The sequence below is a fragment of the Nicotiana tabacum genome, chromosome 20 (assembly GCF_000715075.1).
Source record: "Nicotiana tabacum cultivar K326 chromosome 20, ASM71507v2, whole genome shotgun sequence".
Lineage (NCBI taxonomy): Eukaryota > Viridiplantae > Streptophyta > Magnoliopsida > Solanales > Solanaceae > Nicotiana > Nicotiana tabacum.
The window spans coordinates 97,177,403-97,200,162 of NC_134099.1; the positions used below are offsets into that span (position 1 = coordinate 97,177,403).

Genomic DNA, 22,760 nt, shown 5'->3' on the forward strand with positions numbered 1-22,760 from the left:
TGTCAAATATCCAATTTTGTTTAAGACTAGATGATGTCAGTCGTACTTTGTTCGTATATGGCGTAATAACGGTTATGTGTATAACCCATAGTTGAAAGGTGAATTAATATAATCCATTACTATTACAATGCTGGAATATTGCGAACATGTCATGATGTATGTTTACGTTATATGTGATGTCGTCTTATTAAATCAATTGGTAGATTAGTTCTCTTTCTTAATAACAAATGGCTTAGTTATTTTAGGAACGCGATCAACTCATTTCTTTTAATGTATGAAATAATGTCAATGATTTTTTTTAAATATAGAGTTAGTGTTTGCAAATATTCGCATAGGCAGAGAATAAGAATTGGTTTATTTATCTCAAACTCAATCTTCGTAAGCAAAATTAACCAAACAATTATAACCTCGGACTAAAAACAAGTGGTGTAAAAGAAGGATGAGATTTATAGATTGTAACATTTTAAGTCAAAAAATGTGTAAATAGCGTTTGCTCCAAATATAACAATGAAAATTCTTCGAAAAATATTACTTCGTTTATTAAATCAATTGTTTTCCTAAGTTTTATACGCAATTCGCTTTTTGGGTAGATAAATATTGTATTTACAATAAAAATGGTAGTATTAATCACACGTTGTTTATTTTATTTTTTTTATTCTTTAAACTCGAATGGTTTTTTTGAGGAATATAATTCACACGTAAAATATAATTTGCGGTCAACACTTAATGAATTGTGAATTCTTTTCAAGGAATTTAGAGGCATCTCAAATAGTGATTTCTCATGACTTCCACATAAAAATGTATGGATGTAACAAACAATTTGTGGAAAATTTATACTACCATCAAGAATATCTTGTGCGATTAGGGATACGTTCGCGTGACCTGATTATATTTCTAAAGGCAATTCGGATTATGCGTTCGCGCAACTTCGAGCAAACATTTAATAAAAAAGGGGGTTCTTCGGAGAATATCAAATTAATTTCATATAACCCGAGATGTGCAGTTCGCTATTTAATCATACAAGAGCGACAGACGTTCTTAATTTTATTTTAAGCACAATTTCGAACTTAAGTCTATTTTTATAATAAAAAAAAATTCGAAAAAAATAATTATTATATTATCAATATCATTGTGTATACGTACGCGTGACACGATTTTTCACGTTAAAATATATATAATATATAAAACGGATACGCGTATGTGTGATTCGATTCGAAGAAGGGTCTTTAATTATAAACAATCTAAACAGAAGCGATAACAAAATCATGCAATAAAAAATGTAAAATCGAGATAATTAAGCCAAAAATAAAAACAGTTAAGCGACCGTGCTAGAACCACGGAATTCGGAAATGCCTAACACCTTCTTCTGGATTAACAGAATTCCTTACTCAGGATTTCTGGTTCGCAGAATAATAAACAGAGTCATATTCTCCTCGATTCAGGGATTAAAATTGGTGACTTAGGACGCCTTAAAATTCCCAAGTGGCGACTCTGAAACAAACAAATAAATCCCGTTTCGACTGTCCTTTAATTGGAAAAAACTCCCTACGCCCTCGCGGGGGCAGAAAAAGGAGGTGTGACAATAGACATCCACTAATATAATTATAATACTTCACAACAGTCTCATGAAAATTGATTCAGTTGGTTTCTTTATTTTTCTCAGAATTATTTGAGAATAAACAAAAGTTAACAATAATAGCATTTTTATATACTTTTAAATAAATTTACATAATTACAAACTACATAAAATTACTATAAATCATAAATTTTTATAGTTAAAAATATTTAGAAATGTTTAAGAGAATATAGTCAAAGAAAATAAAGTGTTTGGTACTGGAATTCTTTTTAAAATAGGATTATAAATTTTTTCTCTTAGAATTAAAAAGTTTTTAATATTACAATCTGACGAAGGAAGGGAAAAGGGACGGTGAAGATCGAGGAATAAAATAACACTTGTAGGAATTTTTTATATAAACTAGTCTCAGGATATGTGTGTTGTGTATGTCGCTTATGTAAGTGGGTTAAACTTTATAAAAGCCATATAAATATTAAAATAATGTAAAAATTATTTTAAAAATAGTATTTGAATTATATATTAAAAATTAAATGTAAGATCATAAAAATTAATGAATGTTGATCCTATTTAACTAACTCAATAAAGGAAAAAGTTCTACCCAAAGAACTCCTCAAGAGCCCAAATTTTAATTCTACTTAAAATAAATTATTAATTATGATTTGATTTTATCCAGCATGAAATGTGCTTACGAAAAATAAATAAAAAAAAACCGATCAAAATTTCATGTTTTCTTAGTAATGCTGAAAGAATATTTTAGTTTCTTAAAGATATAAAATATGAATATGTCGACCAAGTTTTAACTCTATGGCAATTAACTTCGTATAATCTACTCCATAAATTTTTAGGTTGTTCAATTCCTTAATTTTTTTAAACCTTTTGTTAGGTTTATTTTTAGAACTTCAGTAGTTATTTTTATACTTTCAGGATATTCTTTTTCAAATAACATATATATATAACGAAATAATAAGTAATTCAAAAAATATTTCTTCCAAATCATACAAACTAATGATTCCAAAGCCAAAGTCATGTTGTTTCCCAATAAGTAAAAGAGAACTGGTCTAAATGGCATTCATTTAAATTTGTCCGGAAAAATCATTTACACACCTAAACTTTACGGGTGGCTTAACATCCCACTATTCTTATCTAAACAAAATTTAATACCTCCTTCAAAATACTGAACTCGTCTTGTCGTGGGCTGCGTTACACGCACAATGTGTCAAGTGCTGCACTATTTCGTTTTTTTTATTTTTTATTTTTTTACTTTTTCTTTATTTTTTCACTCTTTTTTTTTTCATTTCATCTTCTCCGCATTCCTTCATCATCATTTTCGCCGCCCGCCATCATAGCAGACATTCATGGCCATAACCTCCCTTAAGCCCATAACCGCTATTTCTGGAATGAGAACCACCTCCTCATACCACTCCACTTTAACACCTCTAACTTGACCATTTCCCCTTCACATCAATCTCACTAAAAAAAACTTTCCTAATAAATATAATAGTACTTTTTGGCAACTAGATTTTATAAGCAATCAGTCAAATGAATATATAGCAATTGCATAATTTCTACCAACAAAGGTTGTGGTGGAGTGGTAAGCACTCCTTCATCCTTAATCAAGGGTCTCGGGTTCGAGTCCTGGTATGGAGTCGCCTTTGTTAGGAATTTCTTTACCACTCAATGTGGGACTTTCTGGCGCGAATCCCAATTAGGATGTGTTGGTATATTTGGATGGGTACCAAGGGCCTCGAGTGTGATTCAGATCATGTTCGACTCATTTTTTGGATTTGTTGGACTGCTGAAATGGCTGTATTTGGCTTCATTATACGCGTTCACGAAGAAGGTCTCACGATCACGACGTGTACTTGGATGACTAGAGATGTGTTTTCATCGCATTTGCGAGAAGTTGGACACGTTCACGATGGTTTAGTGGGTCTGTTCATCGCAATCGCGAGAGAGGCTCCAATACAGATATCAGACACCGGATGAGAAACCAAAAAAAAAAATTGTATAATTTCTCTTTGTGTTTTACTTGTTTTGTCAATTTATTTATTTTATCACCTAAAGAGCAATGTCTATTAAATCGAACATAAAATACTTGATGGTCCAAGTAATTTAAACTTGGTGATGGATTTTTACCGAGGTGGAAAAAAACCCGAACACCCAGATCGAAGAGAAAAGAAAAGAAAATTACTTGTACGAAAAATGGTATTGGCGAATATCAAGCTCTCCAATCAAGTATAAAAATTATTCCAACCTAAATTCTTGATGCAATTACTTTGGAGAACTTATATTTCTATCAAATCCTGGAGATTAAAGGGACAAAATATGAGTAATGAAATAGAGTTTGTAAAGGTACAGTATGGCATAGGAAATGGAGGAGCGGGAATGGAGATTCGACAAGAAAGAAAGAGAAGCAAATAAATAAATAAAAAAAACAAAAACATGACTTAGTTTAAAAAAAATGGGGAAGAAGAGGATGGTTGGAGATTGTAATGACGGGCAGTGGTTCACTTGTTCTCTTAAAATGAAGAAAGAGAAACAAAAAAACGAAAAAGAAAAGAGAAAAAATTAGTATTAAGTTTAATTACTTATAATATTCAATAGGAAAGTGACACCTAGACAATTAAATTAGTTTTAAGCTATTTTTTTTAGCCTTCACACACATCTAAGAAATGGACTACACTTTCCACCAAGTCATCACTCAAGGAGGTATTACATTCACTTAAGATTAGAATAAGGGATAAAAGCCTGCCCATAAAATTTAGGTGTGTAAATAATTTTTTTTGGATAAATTTAATGGATACTTTATGCATTTTCTCTAAATAAAAATATTGGCCCTTACCAGTTTTAGAGATATTTATGTTACATATTCTTATTATGATGTAACGTAACTGTATGTCTATTTAACATGAAGGGCATACTCATAATGACGACCTAATAATTATTTTACCAGTTTCGATAAGTAATATATTTATATAAGTTCAATTTTACTTGACTTCAATTCCTAAATTTAATTCCTAAATATTAGAAGTTGTCATATAATTCAAATATGAAAAGATTTAATCTCCAAACTATAGCCACGAAGGAGACTAGTCCTAAATAGTAGGAAAGTAACTTAGATTATAATTTATCCAATATAAATTCTATTTTCAAAGGGTAAAAAGGGCGAACGACATACCATTAAGGGGTTTCGTGCTTTTAATATAATATGGATATAGACAAATTAGTTGATATTTGAGAAAAAAACTATTTTGTGGGGAATCATTTATCTTAATCATTGAATTATCAATATTTATAAATAGGCCACTCAAATATACTAGTAATTATCACCTATATGGATCAATGCGGACTCCAAATATAGCACATAAAGAAGAAGAAAAAATCATATAAGTGATGTTACTAGTAGGAGTAGGATTCGTCCTATTATGTAATTTTTATTATTAATTATTACTCATTTTGTTTTATGTAACATAACTCGGAATACGTGATTCAAGTTGATTAATTTCTAGAAAAAAATATTTGAATAAAATTTACATATTCAGAATTACATAAAAAGCAGTATTATAAATCACAATAAAAATTACATATTCTGCAACACATGGACTCAGCATCCGGAGTTCTTATCCAGAATTGATCAAATATGGAGCAAACCAGTTGAGGGATCAAATTGTGTAAAAGCTGAAACAATTAAAGAAGAGCTTGCAGGAATTGAATAGACAACACTTCAGGAATATACTGACTGAAGCAAATGAAGATAGAGAGGCCTTAGAGAAAATTCAGTGAGAGTTGCAATTGAATCCAGGAGAGGCAAGCAAGGCTGCAGGCACAAGAGAAGGAAAACTACCAGAAGTTCAAAAGGAGTTCTTACCTAGCTGAGATATTTTTACAACAAAGAAGCAAAGCTAAAGTGGATCAAGTTGGGTGATGATAATACTAGATATTTCTTTTCTGTGATCAAACATAGGAAGCTTCAGCAAGCTATTACACACTGAAGAATAAAGATGGACAGTTGCAAACTGAGCCTGATTCTATAGCTCAGATCTTGGTGGATTTCTATCAGGATATGCTAGGTAGGAAATCTAATCACAGAGTTAAAGAATTCAAGAGTATCTTGCACAATGGGAAGAGATTGACACCTGAGCAACAGCTGAGATTAGTACAACCATATCATGAGACGAATGTAAAGAAAGCAGTGGGTAATATTGACAGGAACAAGATCAAGGGGAGATCTCTAGTGCATAATGTGCTGGTTTGTCATGATATCTTGAGACATTATAGCAGGAAGACCACCCCACGGTGCATGCTGAAAATAAATTTAAACAAGGCATAGGATATGGTTAGTTGGGAATTTATTACGGAAGCATTAGAAGGCTATGGTCCAAGAGCATTCATAGCAATAGTCATGGAATGTGTTGCATCTACAAAGTTCTCAATTAAGGTCAATGGAGATGGGAATGGTTATTTTGAAGGAAAAAGAGGTCTGAGACAAGGTGATCCCATGTCACCCTTACTCTTTGTGCTAGTTATGGAGTATTTTTCAAGAACTTTGAAGAAGATAGGAGAGCTGCCTGATTTTAAATATCACCCAATGTGCAAGCAGACTAAACTCACCCATCTAATATTTGCTGATGACTTAATGCTCCTCTGTAAAGGAGATATGAAATCTGTGGCTAGACTAATGGAGGCCATTACCCATTTTAGTGAAGTTACAGGTTTAGTGGCGAACATGGAAAAGTCGAGCATCTTTATGGCAGGTATGGAGGATGACATCAAGAATCAATTGATACAACTTACAGGGTTCTCAGTAGGCACCTTACCAATAAGATATCCGGGATTGCCTCTTTCCTCTAAGAAATGGAGCAAGATTGATTGCCACCAGCTTGTAGACAAGATAACATGCAGGATTACAAGTGCCTATGCAAAAACATTGTCATATGAAGGGAGGTTGCAAATTATAAATGCAGCTTTGTTTTCAGTTTATAACTTTTGGGTTGCAGTCTTTATTTTGCCTCAGAGTATCGTAAAAGAGGTAGACAGAAAGTGCAGAGAAAACCTATGGGGAAGTACTGAAGGAAAGAGGAAAGTTACATTGGTATCATGGGATAAAATCTGTAGGCCAAAGAAGTATGGAGGTCTAAATGTGAAAAGTTGCAAACTATGGAACATTGCTTCTGTAGGAAAGCTCATATGGCAACTAACATGCAAAGAAGACACATTGTGAATTAAATGAATCCATGAACTATATATGAGAGGCAACCAGGATATTTGGACTCATGTACCTCCTGCGGATAGTAGCTGGTATTTGAGGAAACTTAATTCTCTCAAAGATGTGATGACTAGCAGGTACACAAGTGATGTCTACAATCTGACCTCTAATGGGTGCTATTTGTAGGACCCAAAAAAAAAAAAGTGAAACATTGAAAAAGATGAAAAAGAAGTCAAATTGGGTGGCTTTGAAAATTTAGTGGGCTGCTTAAAAAAAACATGGGCGGCAAAAAATTTCCAAGTTGGACGGCTGATTTGGTTACACCTATAAAAGGGCGCTTTGTTTCGTTTAAAAATACACCAAAATAAAGAGAGAAACAACATATAGTTAGTGAGAATAATCCACAGATTATTGTCTGTGAGATAATTAGTGAGTGGTAGTAATATTGTAGTGAAGTGTGTTAAATAAAGAGTGTTATTTCTTTCAAAGTTGTAGTAGTTTCTTGACACTACTAAGTTGCAATATTATAGTGATAATATTGCTCCACTCGGGTATTGTATTTTACCCCGCTAAAATATTTGGTGTCATTGTTACTCTCTTGTGTTATTATTATTTGCTGTGGATATTATTCCTGGGCGAGATTATTTATTTTATCCCAACAACGTGGTATCAGAGCCATGGCAAATAATGGTCCGCTATCTTTTCAGTACCCCCGTCTGACAAAAGATAATTATGAGAAATGGTGTCTACGTATGAAAGCCATCCTTGGCTCTCAGGATGTATGGGAAATCGTAGACAGAGGGTATGCAAAACCCGATAATGAGGAAGCTCTGCCCAAAATGAAAAAGAGGTCTTGGCAAAGACAAGGAAGAAGGATCAACAAGCCCTCACGCTCATCCACCAATGTTTGGATGATGCCATGTTTGAGAAGGTGACAGATGCTACCACCTCAAAGGAAGCTTGGGAGATTTTACAAAATTCTCTTCAAGGAGTTGACAAGGTGAAAAAGGTAAAACTTCAAACTCTAAGGGCTGATTTTGAAGTTTTAAAAATGAAAGAATCCGAATGTATCTCGGATTATTTTTCAAAAGTGAAGGCTGTTGTAAATCAACTAAGAAGATACGGGAGGACATAGAAGATGTCCGTGTGGTAGAAAAGATCCTTCGCACTTTAACACCTAAATTTGATTTTGTGGTGTGTGCTATTGAGGAATCTAAAGATTTAGACTCTATGATGGTGGAGAAATTGGAAGGTTCTTTACAGGCCCACGAAGAAAAGATCAAAAGGAGACAAGAAGCGCCATTGGAGCAACTTCTTAAAACTCAGGCATCCTTCAAGGATTATGGAGGTGAAACAAGCTATCGAGGAAACGGACGAGGACGAGGCCGAGGTCGAGGAGGTCATGAAAGAGGAAGAAGTAATGGTAACAACTTCAACAATGAAGTTAAAATCCACCAAACATTCAGAGGTCGTGGTTGTGGACAAAGAGGAGGAAGAGGACGTGGATACTACCAAGAAAATAATGGACAAAGGTATGACAAATAAAAAATTGAATGTTATAATTGTCATAAATTTGGCCATTACTCTTGGTAATGTCGTAGCAATGTTTAAGAAAAGGCTAACCTTATTGACGACAAGAAAGAAGAAAATGAGTCAACGTTGTTGATGGCACTCAATGAAGAAGACGAAGATGATTGCAGCTCGTGGTATTTGGACAATGGAGCAAGCAATCATATGTGTGGATGCAAAGAGAAGTTTGTGGAGATCAATAAAACAGTGAGAGGTAATGTGTCCTTTGGAGATACCTCAAAGGTTCAAATCGAAGGGATATGTACGATTCTGATCTCCTGTAAAGATGGTAGTCACAAGTTAATTCAAGATGTTTATTATGTGCCAAAATTAAAAAGTAATATTTTAAGTTTGGGCCAACTTCTTGAAAAGGAATATGACATCCACATGAAAAATATGCATCTTTGGCTTAGAGATTCAAGTGGAATTCTAATTGCTAAAGTGCATATGGCAAATAATATATTGTTTTCTCTGAATCTTAAAACAATTGATGCAAAGTGTTTGAAGGCTAATGTGCAAGATGAATCATGGTGTTGGCACATGCGATTTGGGCACTTAAATTTTGAAGCGCTCAAATCAATGGGAGAAAAGAACATGGTGCATGGGATACCATCAATTAACCATCCCAATCAATTGTGTGAAGCTTGTCTTCTGGAAAGCATGCAAGGAAGAGTTTTCCAAAGGAGGCCATGTCAAGATCAACCAAGCCGCTCCAGCTTGTCCATACTAATGTGTGTGGACCAATCAATCCACCTTCTTTTGGTAAAAGAAAATACTTTCTGCTTTTCATTGATGACTTCAGTAGAAAGACTTGGGTTTATTTCTTGAACCAAAAATCTGAAGCTTTTGCTGCTTTTAAAAATTTCAAAGTACTTGTGGAGAAAGAAAATGGCTATGAAATTAAAGCTCTAAGGTCCGATAGAGGAGGCGAATTCACCTCAAACGAATTTAATGACTTCTGTCAATTTCATGGAATTCGTCGCCCTCTAACGGTACCTTATTCACCTCAACAAAATGATGTTGCAAAGAGAAAGAATCGAACGATTCTTAATATGGCTAGATGTATGTTGAAAGCTAAAAGTATGCCTAAGGAATTTTGGGCCGAAGCTGTTTCTTGTGCAGTTTATTTGAATAACAGGTCTCCAACAAGAAATGTTAGAGATCAAACCCCTCAAGAAGCATGGAGTGGAAGAAAGTCAAGTGTCAAGCACTTGAGAATCTTTGGGAGCATATCCTATGCTCATGTGCCACATCAAGGGAGAGCAAAGCTTGACGATTGAAGTGTCAAGCATGTGTTTGTTGGCTATGATACGAGTTCAAAAGGCTACAAGCTATACAACCCAAGCAGCGGTAAGGTGGTGGTAAGTCGTGATGTTGAATTTGATGAAGAACTGGCATGGAATTGGGAAGCTGAGGAAGAAACTTCATATGATTTTCTTCCATACTTTGGTGATGAAGAAGAACCGGAGACCGTAGAACCTGTGCAGGACACAACTCCACCTTCTTCTCCAACAAATGTTGCATCTCCCTCTTCTCAAGAAGGTTCAAATGAACAGCCGCAAAGGACAAGAAGCATTCAAGAGTTCTATGAGGACACATAAGAAGTTACTAATTTTGATTTTTTATGTTGTCTCTTTGCTGACAGTGAACCAATGAACTTTGATGAAACTGTTACAAACAAAAGGTGGAGACAAGCCATGGAAGAGGAGATCAAGTCAATAGAGAAGAACAACACTTGGGAGTTAACAACTCTTCCCAAGGGTCATCGAACAATTGGAGTGAATTGGGTATACAAAATAAATAAGAATGCTGATGGAGATGTGGAGAAATACAAGGCAGGACTTGTGGCTAAAGGCTACAAGCAAAGGCAAGGCATTGACTATGAAGAAGTTTATGCACCTGTTGCCCACATGGAGACAATTCGTTTGCTGATCTCTTTGGCGGCACAAATGAAGTGGAAGATTCATCAACTAGATGTCAAGTCAGCCTTCTTGAATGGCTATCTTGAAGAAGAAGTCTATGTTGAACAACCATTGGGCTTCGTGGTCAAAAACCATGAAGATAAAGTGTTGCGGTTGAAGAAAGCTTTATATGGATTAAAGCAAGCCCCACGAGCATGGAATAGTTGCATCGACAAGTATTTTCAAGACAATGGGTTTACTCGTTGTCTCCATGAATATGCTCTTTACCTTAAAGTTCATACTAATGGAGATATCTTACTTGTTTGTCTTTATGTTGATGATCTTATTTTTACGGGTAATAACCCAAGTTTGTTTGAAGCTTTCAAGAAAGATATGTCCCGTGAGTTCGAGATGACAGACGTAGGGCCCATGTCATATTACCTGGGCCTAGAAGTAAAGCAGATGGAGGATGGAATTTTTATCTCTCAAGAAAGCTATACAAAGGAGATATTGAAGAAGTTCAACATGCTCGATTGCAACCCCGTGAACACACCGATGGAAAGTGGGACAAAATTGTCCAAGTTTGATGAAGGAGAAAAAGTGGATCCCACATTCTTCAAAAGTCTTGTGGGAAGTTTGAGGTACTTGACTTGTACCAGACCAGATATACTTTTTGCAGTTGGAGTAGTAAGTCGCTTCATGGAGGCTCCTACCTCTACTCACTTGAAGGTCACTAGAAGAATTCTTCGTTACCTAAAAGGTACGATCGATTTTGGGTTATTTTATTCTTCTTCTAATGATTTCAACCTTATGGGATTTTGTAATAGTGATTATGCGGGAGGTATTGATGATAGAAAAAGTACAACTGATTTTGTATTTTTCTTGGGTGATTGTGTTATTTCTTGGAGATCAAAGAAACAGTCCATTGTTACTCTCTCGACTTGTGAAGCCGAATATATAGCAACAACGTCATGTACCTGTCATGCTATTTGGCTAAGGAGATTATTAAAAGAGCTCAATTTGCCACAAATGGAAGCTACAGAGATTTGTATTGATAACAAATCAGCGCAGGCACTCGCAAAGAATCCAGTGTATCGTGATCGAAGCAAGCATATAGATACAAGGTATCACTTCATCAGAGAATGCATTGCGAAGAAGGAAGTCGAGCTCAAATATGTGAAGTCTCATGATCAAGTTGCAGATATCTTCACAAAGGCTCTCAAGTTTGAAGATTTTCAAAGATTGAGATCAAGACTTGTAATGAAGAAGAAAAATCAAAATTAAGGGAGAGATTTGTAGGACCCCAAAAAAAAAAGTGAAACATTGAAAAAGATGAAAAAGAAGTCAAATTGCGTGGCTTTGAAAATTTAATGGGCTGCTTAAAAAAAATATGGGCGGCTGATTTGAATGAAAAAATTTCCAAGTTGGACGACTGATTTGGTTACAACTTTGCCTATAAAAGGGCGCTTTGTTTCGGTTAAAAATACACCAAAATAAAGAGAGAAGCAACATATAGTTAGTGAGAGTAATCCACAGATTATTGTCTGTGAGATAATTAGTGAGTGGTAGTAATATTGTAGTGAAGTGTGTTAAATAAAGAGTGTTATTTCTTTCAAAGTTGTAGTAGTTTCTTGACACTACTAAGTTGCAATATTATAGTGATAATATTGCTCCACTCGGGTATTGTATTTTACCCCGCTAAAATATTTGGTGTCATTGTTACTCTCTTGTGTTATTATTATTTGCTGTGGATATTATTCCTGGGCGGGATTATTTATTTTATCCCAACACTATTCTGTTAGCAAGAGCTACATTGCACTACTGGGAGAGATGGACAGGCTTCAAGAAGCAGATATGATATGAAATTCAATTATGCTGCCAAGACACAGGTTTATAGTGTGGTTGGCTAGTCAAGACAAATTGCTTACAAAGGAAAGGATGGGAATGCTGCATATCCAAGTGGAGGATGCGACATGCTGTCTATGCACTGATAGTAAGAGGGAAACACATAAGCATCTATTTCATGAATGTAGCTGGACACTGGAAGTAAAAGAAGTACTGGAAAGATGGACGGGCATCAGAACACAAAAGCAAGATACTATACAATGCTTAAAATGGATCAAGGGGAGGCACTGGAAACAATTCAAGAAGGAAATAGCTGCGGCATTACTCGGAACAAGAATTTATCATTCCTGGCAGGCAAGGAACTGGAAGCAATTCAGAGGGACATAAATTACTGCAAATATAGCAATACAACAGATAGATAAAGAAATAGTGGAGAGAATAGAATGTAGGAAAAACTCTAGGAAAGCAAGCAAATATAAATATCCGATCCAACAGTTCTGTAACTAGTTGTTTTTCTCTGTTCCGAGGCTTAGGAGGGTAGGCATACTGCTGCTTTTCCTAAGTGCTCGTTAGGTGTAAAGTTTGGTTTGTCAATGGTAATACATAACAGTTTTACCAAAAAAAAAAAATAATTCAAAAAATTTAAAAGGAATCTTTTGACTCTTTAAATAGTAAATCTATTACATAAAATAAAATAGAGATAGTGTTATTTATATATAGTTGATTTATTCTTAACTTTTAATTTTATTTAGTATAATAATGATTTGAATTGAGCTTAAATTAAAAATTGATGGTTGGTGTAGTCAATCCCAAACCTTGTTGGGACTAATAACTTATTTAGCCAAGTTTCTAAAATCAATTTATTTTGAAAAATATTTTTCTTAAAAGTGTTTTTAAAAAATATATTTGGTGAGAAGCAATTTGCGTTTGACTAATTAATTTGAAGTCTGCGAGTGAGATATCCAGCGTCTGATGTTCGTACAACAGTATCCACAATTCCTTTACGGGCTTCGTAGCAACTCAAGGACCGGAAGATTTCACAGCGTCAAGGTAAAGAATAACTCCTGTTGACAGAAGAGTAAATCACTTTTGAACAACAATTAATGTTTGGTCAAGTTTTTAAAAAATACTTCTAAGTGTATTTTTCTTAAAAGTGTTTTTCAAAAGATGTTTTTGGAATGAAATTCTTGTTTTTGTTTCTACTTAAAAATATTTATTTTTACTTTTAAAAACTTGACCAAACACTTAACCGTTGGAATTTTTTTTTTTGGCGTAAAAGAAGATTTGCCAAACATAAGCTGTATTTCATCACATGTTCTTTGTTTTCTTCTGCCCTTCTTTTCCTGTGCTATCGATCAACAAAGTACTTTTCGAGACGTACGATGAATTATTAAAACTATTCAACTTGATGAGTTAAAAATAAAGACTGACCTCTGGCTTAATGGTTGGCTAAGAACGTGACAAGTACACAGAAAATGAACAAAACGGTGATATTGGTAACCGGAGCTTCTGGTTACCTGGGTGGACGGCTCTGCCAGCAGTTATTCAACGCCGGCCAGCATGTTAAGGCATTCGTTCGCCATACAAGCAACCTATCTTCTCTACCTTCGCTTACTGATGCGGAAGCGGTGGCGGAACCCTAGAGCTTGTGTTTGGAGATGTTACAGATTATCAGTCACTCCTTCAAGCCTGCTACCGGTTGCCACGTCATCTTTCATGCTGCTGCATTGGTCGAGCTATGGCTTCCTGATCCATCTAGATTCTTCTCAGTGAGCACAATAATGCGTTTCGCCTGAAGGAATATTTTTATTCGTAGAAAATGTTTTACTTTAAAAAATCATTTTTCAGTGTTGAGGTAGAAAAGTAGGTTACACGTAGTAATTAGACATATACAAGTAGATGACGGTAAAATAATAGGGAATACAAATAGTGTGTTTTGATTAGGATATAAAAATATTCCCCCTGTCTCCATCTATCTGGTTATATTTTATTGAATTTGTGGTCTAAAATAAACACTAGACATTTATGTGATTATAAATAACTAAAAAGGAAAATATGACACGTAACTAACTAAAGAATGATGTTTTTGTGATATTTATGAGTATTATTGATTGTGCAATATAAGAGTAATCTTTTTGTGAGTATTAAATGATGGTGGAATGATCTGTTTTATTTTTTGGTAATACTTACTGCATTTATAGGTCAATGTTGGAGGATTGAAGAATGTGTTACAAGCTTATAAAGAAACGGGAACTATAGAGAAAATTGTGTACACATCGTCGTTTTTTGCCCTGGGATCAACTGATGGATATATTGCCAATGAAACTCAGGTACAAAAGCTGATTGACTGTGTTAAAGATCTCATATTAATAACTAGATTTATTCCTTCTTTAGTTGAGACAGTTCACGTATCAGAGCAAGCAAAGTCTTGTTTTTTGAGTCTCATCGTCACCTCTAAACTAATATTAGTCCCAAAAAAAAAAGAGGCCCGCAAGCTATGTTTTGTATGATGGTGGTGTCGGGGACAAGTACTAGGTGGCAGATGGGAACAAATTAAGTATTTTTTGGCTTTCCTAGTATTTGAACATGAGACTTCAAGGTTGGCCCCACGTCATTGACAATTACGCCATATCCTTGGGTACAAATGTTTGACTAATATTATGGAATACAGACTCATACTGGAAAGTTCTTCTGTACGGAGTACGAGAAATCGAAAGCTGTTGCTGATAAAGTTGCACTAGATGCTGCGTCTGAAGGAATGCCGATAGTGCCTGTTTATCCAGGACTCATATATGGTCCTGGAAAGGTCACGAGTGCAAATATCGTTGCGCGTATGGTAAATATTTCATACTTCTTCCTCTCCCCTTCATGGATTCAGCTTGATGTTTGGAACTATATTATCTTTCAATTGATGGTTAGGATCAAAATAACTCGTTTTAATGCTGTGGATTTTGGAGACAGCTATATATTTGGCAATGTTTTTGTAGTTGATTAATAAATTGTAGATGTTCTATAATTTCATGCATAATGACTGCTTCACCAAAGAGTAAAACATGTTCAATGATGCCAAACTCCTCATTCTATAAGAGGGATGTTTGTTAATTAATTCTGTTTCCTTGAAATGAGAAGGAAGAAGAGGAGGAATGCTGATAAAAAGGAGATAATCAGGAATTTTGCATTTTTTCCTGTGAATTAAACCAATTTCGAACTGTAGGAAAAATTCCTCGATGAAATTTTTTGAAGGGTATTAGTACCCAAAAAACAAAATGTTGGGATTAAGTTCCACAAACATAAACTTTGAGGGACTCTGTATCACCTTGTTTGATACGTTACCTGTCAACAAAAGAAAGAGAAAACAGTGCTTCAGGTCAACGCTCATGTTGCGATAGTAGGATTTAGCAACAACAATAACAACAACATACCCCAGTGAAATTAGTGGGTATGCAGCCTAAACCCTGCCTTTGTGAAGGTAGGATTTAGCAATTTTACTAGTTAGCTGCTGTAATTTGATTTGTCAGACATGAAATTTATATGGTATTGAGTTTTCACATAATTTTTTTGTCAGATAATTGAACGCTATAGTGGGCGTTTACCTGGTTACATTGGCCAAGCAAATGAAAGGTTCTCTTTTAGCCATGTTGATGATGTGGTTGACGGGCATATTGCGGCTATGGACAAAGGCAAATCAGGTGAAAGGTACCTTCTTACTGGGGAGAATGCGTCATTTAAGGAAGTTTTCGACATAGCTGCCATGATCACTCAGACAAAGAGGCCTTCATTTGGAATTCCCCTACTTATTGTTGAAGCTTACGGCTGGATATCAATTATTTTCTCCAAATTAACAGGAAAGCTTCCTCTAATCAGTCCTCCGGTAAGAAACTGATTGACATTTCATGCTTTGATTTGTTATACTGGTTTTTCTTTAGGGGTGTATGTCTTAAGTTGTATGAGATTCGAGACCAAATGGTGGTGACTTTTGGTTTAATACATCAATGTCACAATGACAGAAACATTGGGCTTTAGCTTTTTTCCTTCTTTTCTTTAAGGTTCTTGTCACTGCCCCGGCTTAAATTACTTCAGACCTGTTACTCTGAGATGGATAGTAGCGCCTTCTTATTTGGTTCTAAGTGTGAAAAATTGTTTTCTTAGCATGTCTAGTAGACCTTTTTCATTTTTGCAACTTATAGTTCGGAATTATTGCTTATAAATTAAACTACAGGTTAATATTTATGTATCTAATATGTATGGCAGCCATCATTATGTTGCATATTTCCCGACTCCTTATCTCTCAAGCTAAGTCTCTATTTCTGGGCTCCGCATTTGCATAACTAGAGCTGTACATATGCAACATTTCTTGGTCTTACTTTATTCGAAAACATTGCTTCTTTAAGAAACTATTAAAAAAAATTATAATTGCTCCACCAAAACAAAAGTAGACATCATTTAGCACATAAGCAGGTCAAATTTTTTCACACCTGCCCAAAAACAGGTGGTGACATCGATGGGATTTTCATGTTCTAGGCATGCAGGGTGATTTTTGCTGGCCTACTTTCTTTTCATTTTTCTTTCTTTTTTATGCCTGATTATAGCTAGCATTGGACCTTAATTCTTATCACCTCGTTATACATCATCTTGAACAGATTGTTTCTGCGGCTAGACATCAGTGGGCTTACTCTTGTGAGAAGGCAAAAGAAGAGTTGGATTACAACCCCAGAAGCTTGAAAGAAGGTTTGTCCGAGGTGCTTCCCTGGTTGAAGAGCTTGGGATTGATTGAGTACTAACAAATACTAATATTTTTCTCGAGAATTATAGTGTTCATTAGAGATTATTATCGCGCTTTGCACGGTCACAAAAATAAATCAGTGAATTTTAAAAAAGTTCTTTATTATTTTATTTATATAAGTTTAATAAATTATACATATTAATATTATTTTTGGTTAGCTCCAACACTTGTCATATTATCAGTTGCCCAAAAAATAATTTAAAGGCCAAAAAAAAAAAAAAGTTATATTAAGACTACAACTATAACAACAACAACAACAACTACCCAGTAAAATCCCACACAGTGGGGTTTGGGGAGGGTAATGTGTACACAGACCTTACCCCTGCCCCGATAGGGCAGAGAGACTGTTTCCGATAGACCCTCGGCTCAGAAAGACGGAAATAAAAAACAAGAAAAGAGAATTCATTAGTAACTCCAGTAGAAACAATAATAGTAACAGAAGCATAAAAACCAAAAGATTAATGACATGCAATAACAATAATCAGAGTCTAAGGCCCGCGGCTAAGATAAATAGCACGAATAGTGTGTGTTCAACATAAACTACAAGCCATCTAAGATCAACCCTAATCCAACCCCACCTCACCCCCGATATGAAGTAAGGAGAGCTCAACTACCCCTATTCTACAACCCTAATGCTTGACCTCCAGGCCTTCCTATCAAGGGCCATGTCCTCGGAAATCTGCAGTCTTACCATGTCCTGCCTGATCACCTCTCCCCAATACTTATTAGGTCTCCCTCTACCTCTTCTCGTACCCACCACGGCCAACCGCTCACACCTTCTCACCGGTGCATCAAGGCTTCTCCTCTGCACGTGCCCGAACCATCAGAGCCTCGCTTCCCGCATTTTGTCATCCACAGGGGCGACGCTCACCTTCTTCCGAATATCTTCATTCCTAATCTTGTTTGTCCTAGTGTGCCCGCACATCTACCTCAACATCCGCATCTCTGCTACTTTCATCCTCTGGATATACTTAATAACTTTACATGTATACAATGGTAATAAATATTTTATGGTAAAAGTAATAAACATTAATAAAGTAAAGCATATAGATAAAAACTTTGTCGTCGTTCATCCGTGGTTCAATTAATTAATCTTTAAATCATCATGTAATGTTATATATCCACCATGCATCATTATACTTCTCCATTGAAGACGACCATAAGTAATTTATCCAATATAATTTCTCTTTCGCTTCTCCATTTCTAAAATGAACAATGGAAAGTTTACTCACTTTAATCACTCTTTATATGTGAGTGATGTGATTCATGTAAAATGGAGGATGTGAAGGCAATTCACAATAGAGGATATATTAAGACAATCCCAATGTTACGTCACACTTTTCTCAAAGTGTTCAGCCACAGATTTTCAATTATAGAATCAAGTTGCAATTCTATCACTATTTTCTTATTTATTTTTCTCTTTTTCCTCTTTCTATATTTCTTTCCGCTTAGCATAAAAATTTCAGTTATATGCGTATAGATATATTGAATTATGTAAAATTCACACTGTACACCTTTTTTTTTTTTTTTGTATTTTAATTTTTTTTCAAATTCTCATGTATTAATGATAAAGGAAAGAGAAATGGAAAATAAGCTTCAAAAAAAGAAGAATAAGAAAAAGGGCTGAAATTAAAATGAAAGAAGAAGACGAAGACGACACAAATCCAGATTCTTTTTTACCCTTCTGTTTCTCTTTCCTTCTTTTTCTTCGCCCTCTCCTAAATTGTTGCTTTCTCCCTCACTAAGATTAACTCTACTTTTTCTCTTCTTGATGTGAACTTCTTCTTTATAATATATCTTGCATGCATGATTCAAATAATCTGTTGAAGAAAGATCCTAAAATATAGAGTTATAGGTATAAACAAAAGTGAGATTATTACATGCATGACCGATTGAAAAAAAAAAGACCCACCTGACCAACATTCGTACATATGAATAAGGCTTTTCTATATCAAATTAAGCGTATTAGGATATGCTTTATGAAATATATGTGCAATTACGATTATGCTATATTACACAAATATAAGAATTTCTAAGACAAATGCTAAAATGCAAACATAAACGTAGATTAATAGGAAGAGACAGTCATATAATAGCATGTTTGGTAAAGCTTCTCCAATTCTAGAAGCATTTTTTTTTTCTTTAGAAAATGCTTTTTTTAAAGTTGAAGTGTTTGACTAAGTTTTTGGAAGAAAAAAAAATGCTTTTGAGGAGAAGCAGAAACAGTTTTGGAGAAGCAGAAAAAATAGTTCTCTTCAAAAATATTTTTTGAAAAGCACTTTTGAGAAAAATACATTTAAAAATAATTTATAAAAGTTTAGTCAAATACTAATTGCTGCTCAAAAATACTTTTCAAATTAATTAGTCAAACGCAAACTGATTCTCACTAAAAGTACATTTGAGAAAAACACTTTTCTGATTTTTGCAGTAGTTTGGCCAAACAGGATATAAGTGAGTAAATGAAGAAAAAAGTGGAGAAAGACATTAATTTGGAGGCTGGGAAAAAGGAATAAAGATGAATCTACAACGTTTCTTGGCAGAGCGCTGACCGTATCTTCTCCATCCTCTTCAATAACTGCTCTTTTACTATATGTTAGAAAAAGTTGTGTAGTCTTTGGTGTAAAGCTTATAAACCAAGAAGCAAAGAAAAGGAAAAAGAGAGAATATTGTACCGTTGATCATGCTGATCTGTACGATGCATAAGAATTGTTAACATCAATTTGACACCTAATATGTGAAAAATTGCGTATAGATGTTCATAACACGCAGCGGAAGACAATAACAATCCTAGACAGATCTTTTCGTGTTTAAAATTTATTTACATGTCAATAGATCGGATCTAAGACGTACCTGGTGAAGAAAGTCTCGTTTCAAATTCTTCGATAGTGCGAAGACTATATGTGTATCCACACCGAGACAGATCCTTGCTATCAACTCTTTGATCAATGAAACTCGCGAACAAATTGAACGAAAAACTTGTGTTGAATTTTTTTTCAAAAATCTCAACTCAAATTAGAAGAACAAGAAACACTTTTTTTGTAATTATATTTTCTCTCTTGGCTTTGTATTGCACTCTCACTTTCACAAAGTAATTTTCTTGCGGCTCATCCGAAGTTTTTCACGTCCTCATGATTATTGAATTTTATACATTACTTTTGGAACGTGTTTGATAATCTTTGATATAAAATATGAACGTGACTAGTAAATATATATATATACTCGAGCACCAAACTATTACCTTAGGTTAAGAAAAAACGTGAAGACCGTGACTGACGTGAGGATCAATTCTCAAAATTGGACTTCTTATAATTTTATATTGTAAAATACAAAGCCTATTCATAATAGGACGAAGTAGCCAACAAGTCCTTTTGGACCTTATACGTAAACTACTAATCCCATTACTCATGGGATTTTGAGAGCCTCACGTCCTTTATGGACTTTCTGGTTAATCCAACTCAAAGTTGGTTTTAACTTATGAGCTTTTTAATTAATATTTTATATATTTGCATATATAAATAAATATTAATTATGAGTATCAAATATATCATATATATTTCAACTAAAAGATATAATTTAATTTTTTATTCCAAATATAAATTTCAATTTGTTCACAATATTAATTATATCCTTTGTGCTAGCAAAGAATATAATAATATTTCATTTGGACTAACTAACTAAATTTATTTGACTAATTAAATTCTTTAATTTAATTATCAAATAATAAGTTAATTAATCCTTTAGCAAAGATCAGAACACTCGTAAGTGTGCGACCCCATAGGTTCAATACTAAATCGGTAGTAAATTGATCACATCAATATACTAATCAAGGGTGGTGTCTAGCAACACTCATTAACAATCGGATATCATGAAGTATACAATTTACTCTCAAGAACCAGTAGAAGAATAATGTAGTAATTCCTTCTGTCCTTATAGCTCTGGATCACCCTAGGATATGGTTCAACTGTCAAATCCTAATAGGCGACCAACTATGTGTTCATGTCAAATATAATCGACCATTGAATGACCTAAGAAACTCATTTCTTCTTTCATTCAATTGCCCTGGCCAAGGTCTTTGTTTGGTCGTTTATAATTTATGACAACATGGAGCTTAAACTCATTACTAAGAGCTGACAAATTCCATCTTGATCAATCACTAATTCTACAAGTATTTAATCGTACCCAATATCCTTTCAACTATCGTCCTAGGGCCATAGGTGTCTGGTATCAAATCACAATTAATAGCTTGTCAATTACTATGACGATCTCAGGTTAAAGGAAATTCTTACACCACGTTCTTCAAGAGAATATCCTATTGACAGTTTATGATAATTCTAACCATTAGAAATTATTCAATGAGTCGGTTCAATAATCATATTTCTATATGCATCATCTATCTATGTAATTTAGTTAATGAGATCAACTAATCTTTATCCCATAAAGACGATCACAAAAATATTGATCTAACCGGATTACTAATGTCCAAATTAATAATCCTACGATCAAGAACAAATTTCGATTAAATTATAAGAAACTTTACTCTCATTATCATGATCTCCATCACGATGACAAGTCTCAAAATTTAATCAAGGACCTTATCAAATAAATCAAGCAATTAATAATAATGATAAAAGAATATCAAATGCCATATATATTTTATATCAAATAACGTTCACAAAAATAAGTTCAAATCATCAAATATGATATTGGATCTAAGACATATCTACTATATTCCTAACAATATGCAGATCAGATAATGTCTTTTATGGTTAAATGGGGAATCAAGGCCCTTATAAAATTTGCTGAAAATGTCTCTTCATTTGTCCATCAAGAGGCACGATATATATGTAATTATGCATCTGGTACGAATAGGAGCTTTTATGAATTGAAGAGATGGAGGTTACATGAGTTAACTGGCAAGTTGAAGAAAGAAGAAAGGAGAGGGACGCTAATTAAGAGAATTAAATATATGACTTTCACTAAATACGTGACTTTTCACTCTTGGGTATTCTAAGCACCTAAATGTATATAAATGAGGAAAAATTCAAAAATAAAGAAAAAAGATAAATAAAAATTATGCTCAATGGAGGTGCCACATTTTACCTTGTTATATATATATATATATATATATATATATATATTCTGTACGTGTATACTATCCTTAAGATGAATGTTTTTCAATACCAATTTCGATTTGATTTTTTCGAGCTATGTTTCTGATGCAGAAACTCATGTTTTAGATCATACAGTTGAAGTGATTTCTTAATACATAATATCCTCATAGATGTGTAGCTTGAAGATAGCAATTTTTCCTTTTACTTGTATCTATTTTTACCTTTCTATCAATGTGCAATCTGCTTGAAACAATCAGAGGGAACGCCAAATGAAGTCAGCTAGTTGCATGAACAATCCTCGTAAAGCTAAGTAGCAAGCTGCGAAATAGAATATAGCTGGAGAGTGGAGACAAAGTCCAAGAAGAACTAAAAACTCTTTCAATCTTAACTCATTAAGCTAAACAGTTCTGTATGTAGTAGTTGGAAACACGAAAACATTAGTCTTCTTGAAATTAGAGAATATGTAGTCGTGGTGTGCAACCACTAATATCCCATGGATTCAGAATTTTAAATTAGTGGATGCAGAATACATGGTACTTAATTTTTCATAATATTCATAAAATAATTTTTCCAGAAAATTAGTTGTTTGACCCAAAATTTAGATCTAGGCTCAACCAATTAGATTTAATAAAATAGAGTCAATCTTAGCTAATATTAATATCCAAAAGACAAGATAACTAATATTAATATCCAATAGGAGGGGTAGGAGCCCTGACGTAAGGCTGATGTCGTTCCCTGTTTGGCCGTAAGACTGGGTCATCCCTCCTTA

General features: G+C 34.3%; 1 pseudogene; it reads left to right on the forward strand.

Moving 5' to 3' along the window:
* Positions 1-13,538: 13,538 nt before the first annotated feature.
* On the forward strand, positions 13,539-16,913 carry LOC107771557 (uncharacterized; annotated as a pseudogene).
* Positions 16,914-22,760: the final 5,847 nt, after the last annotated feature.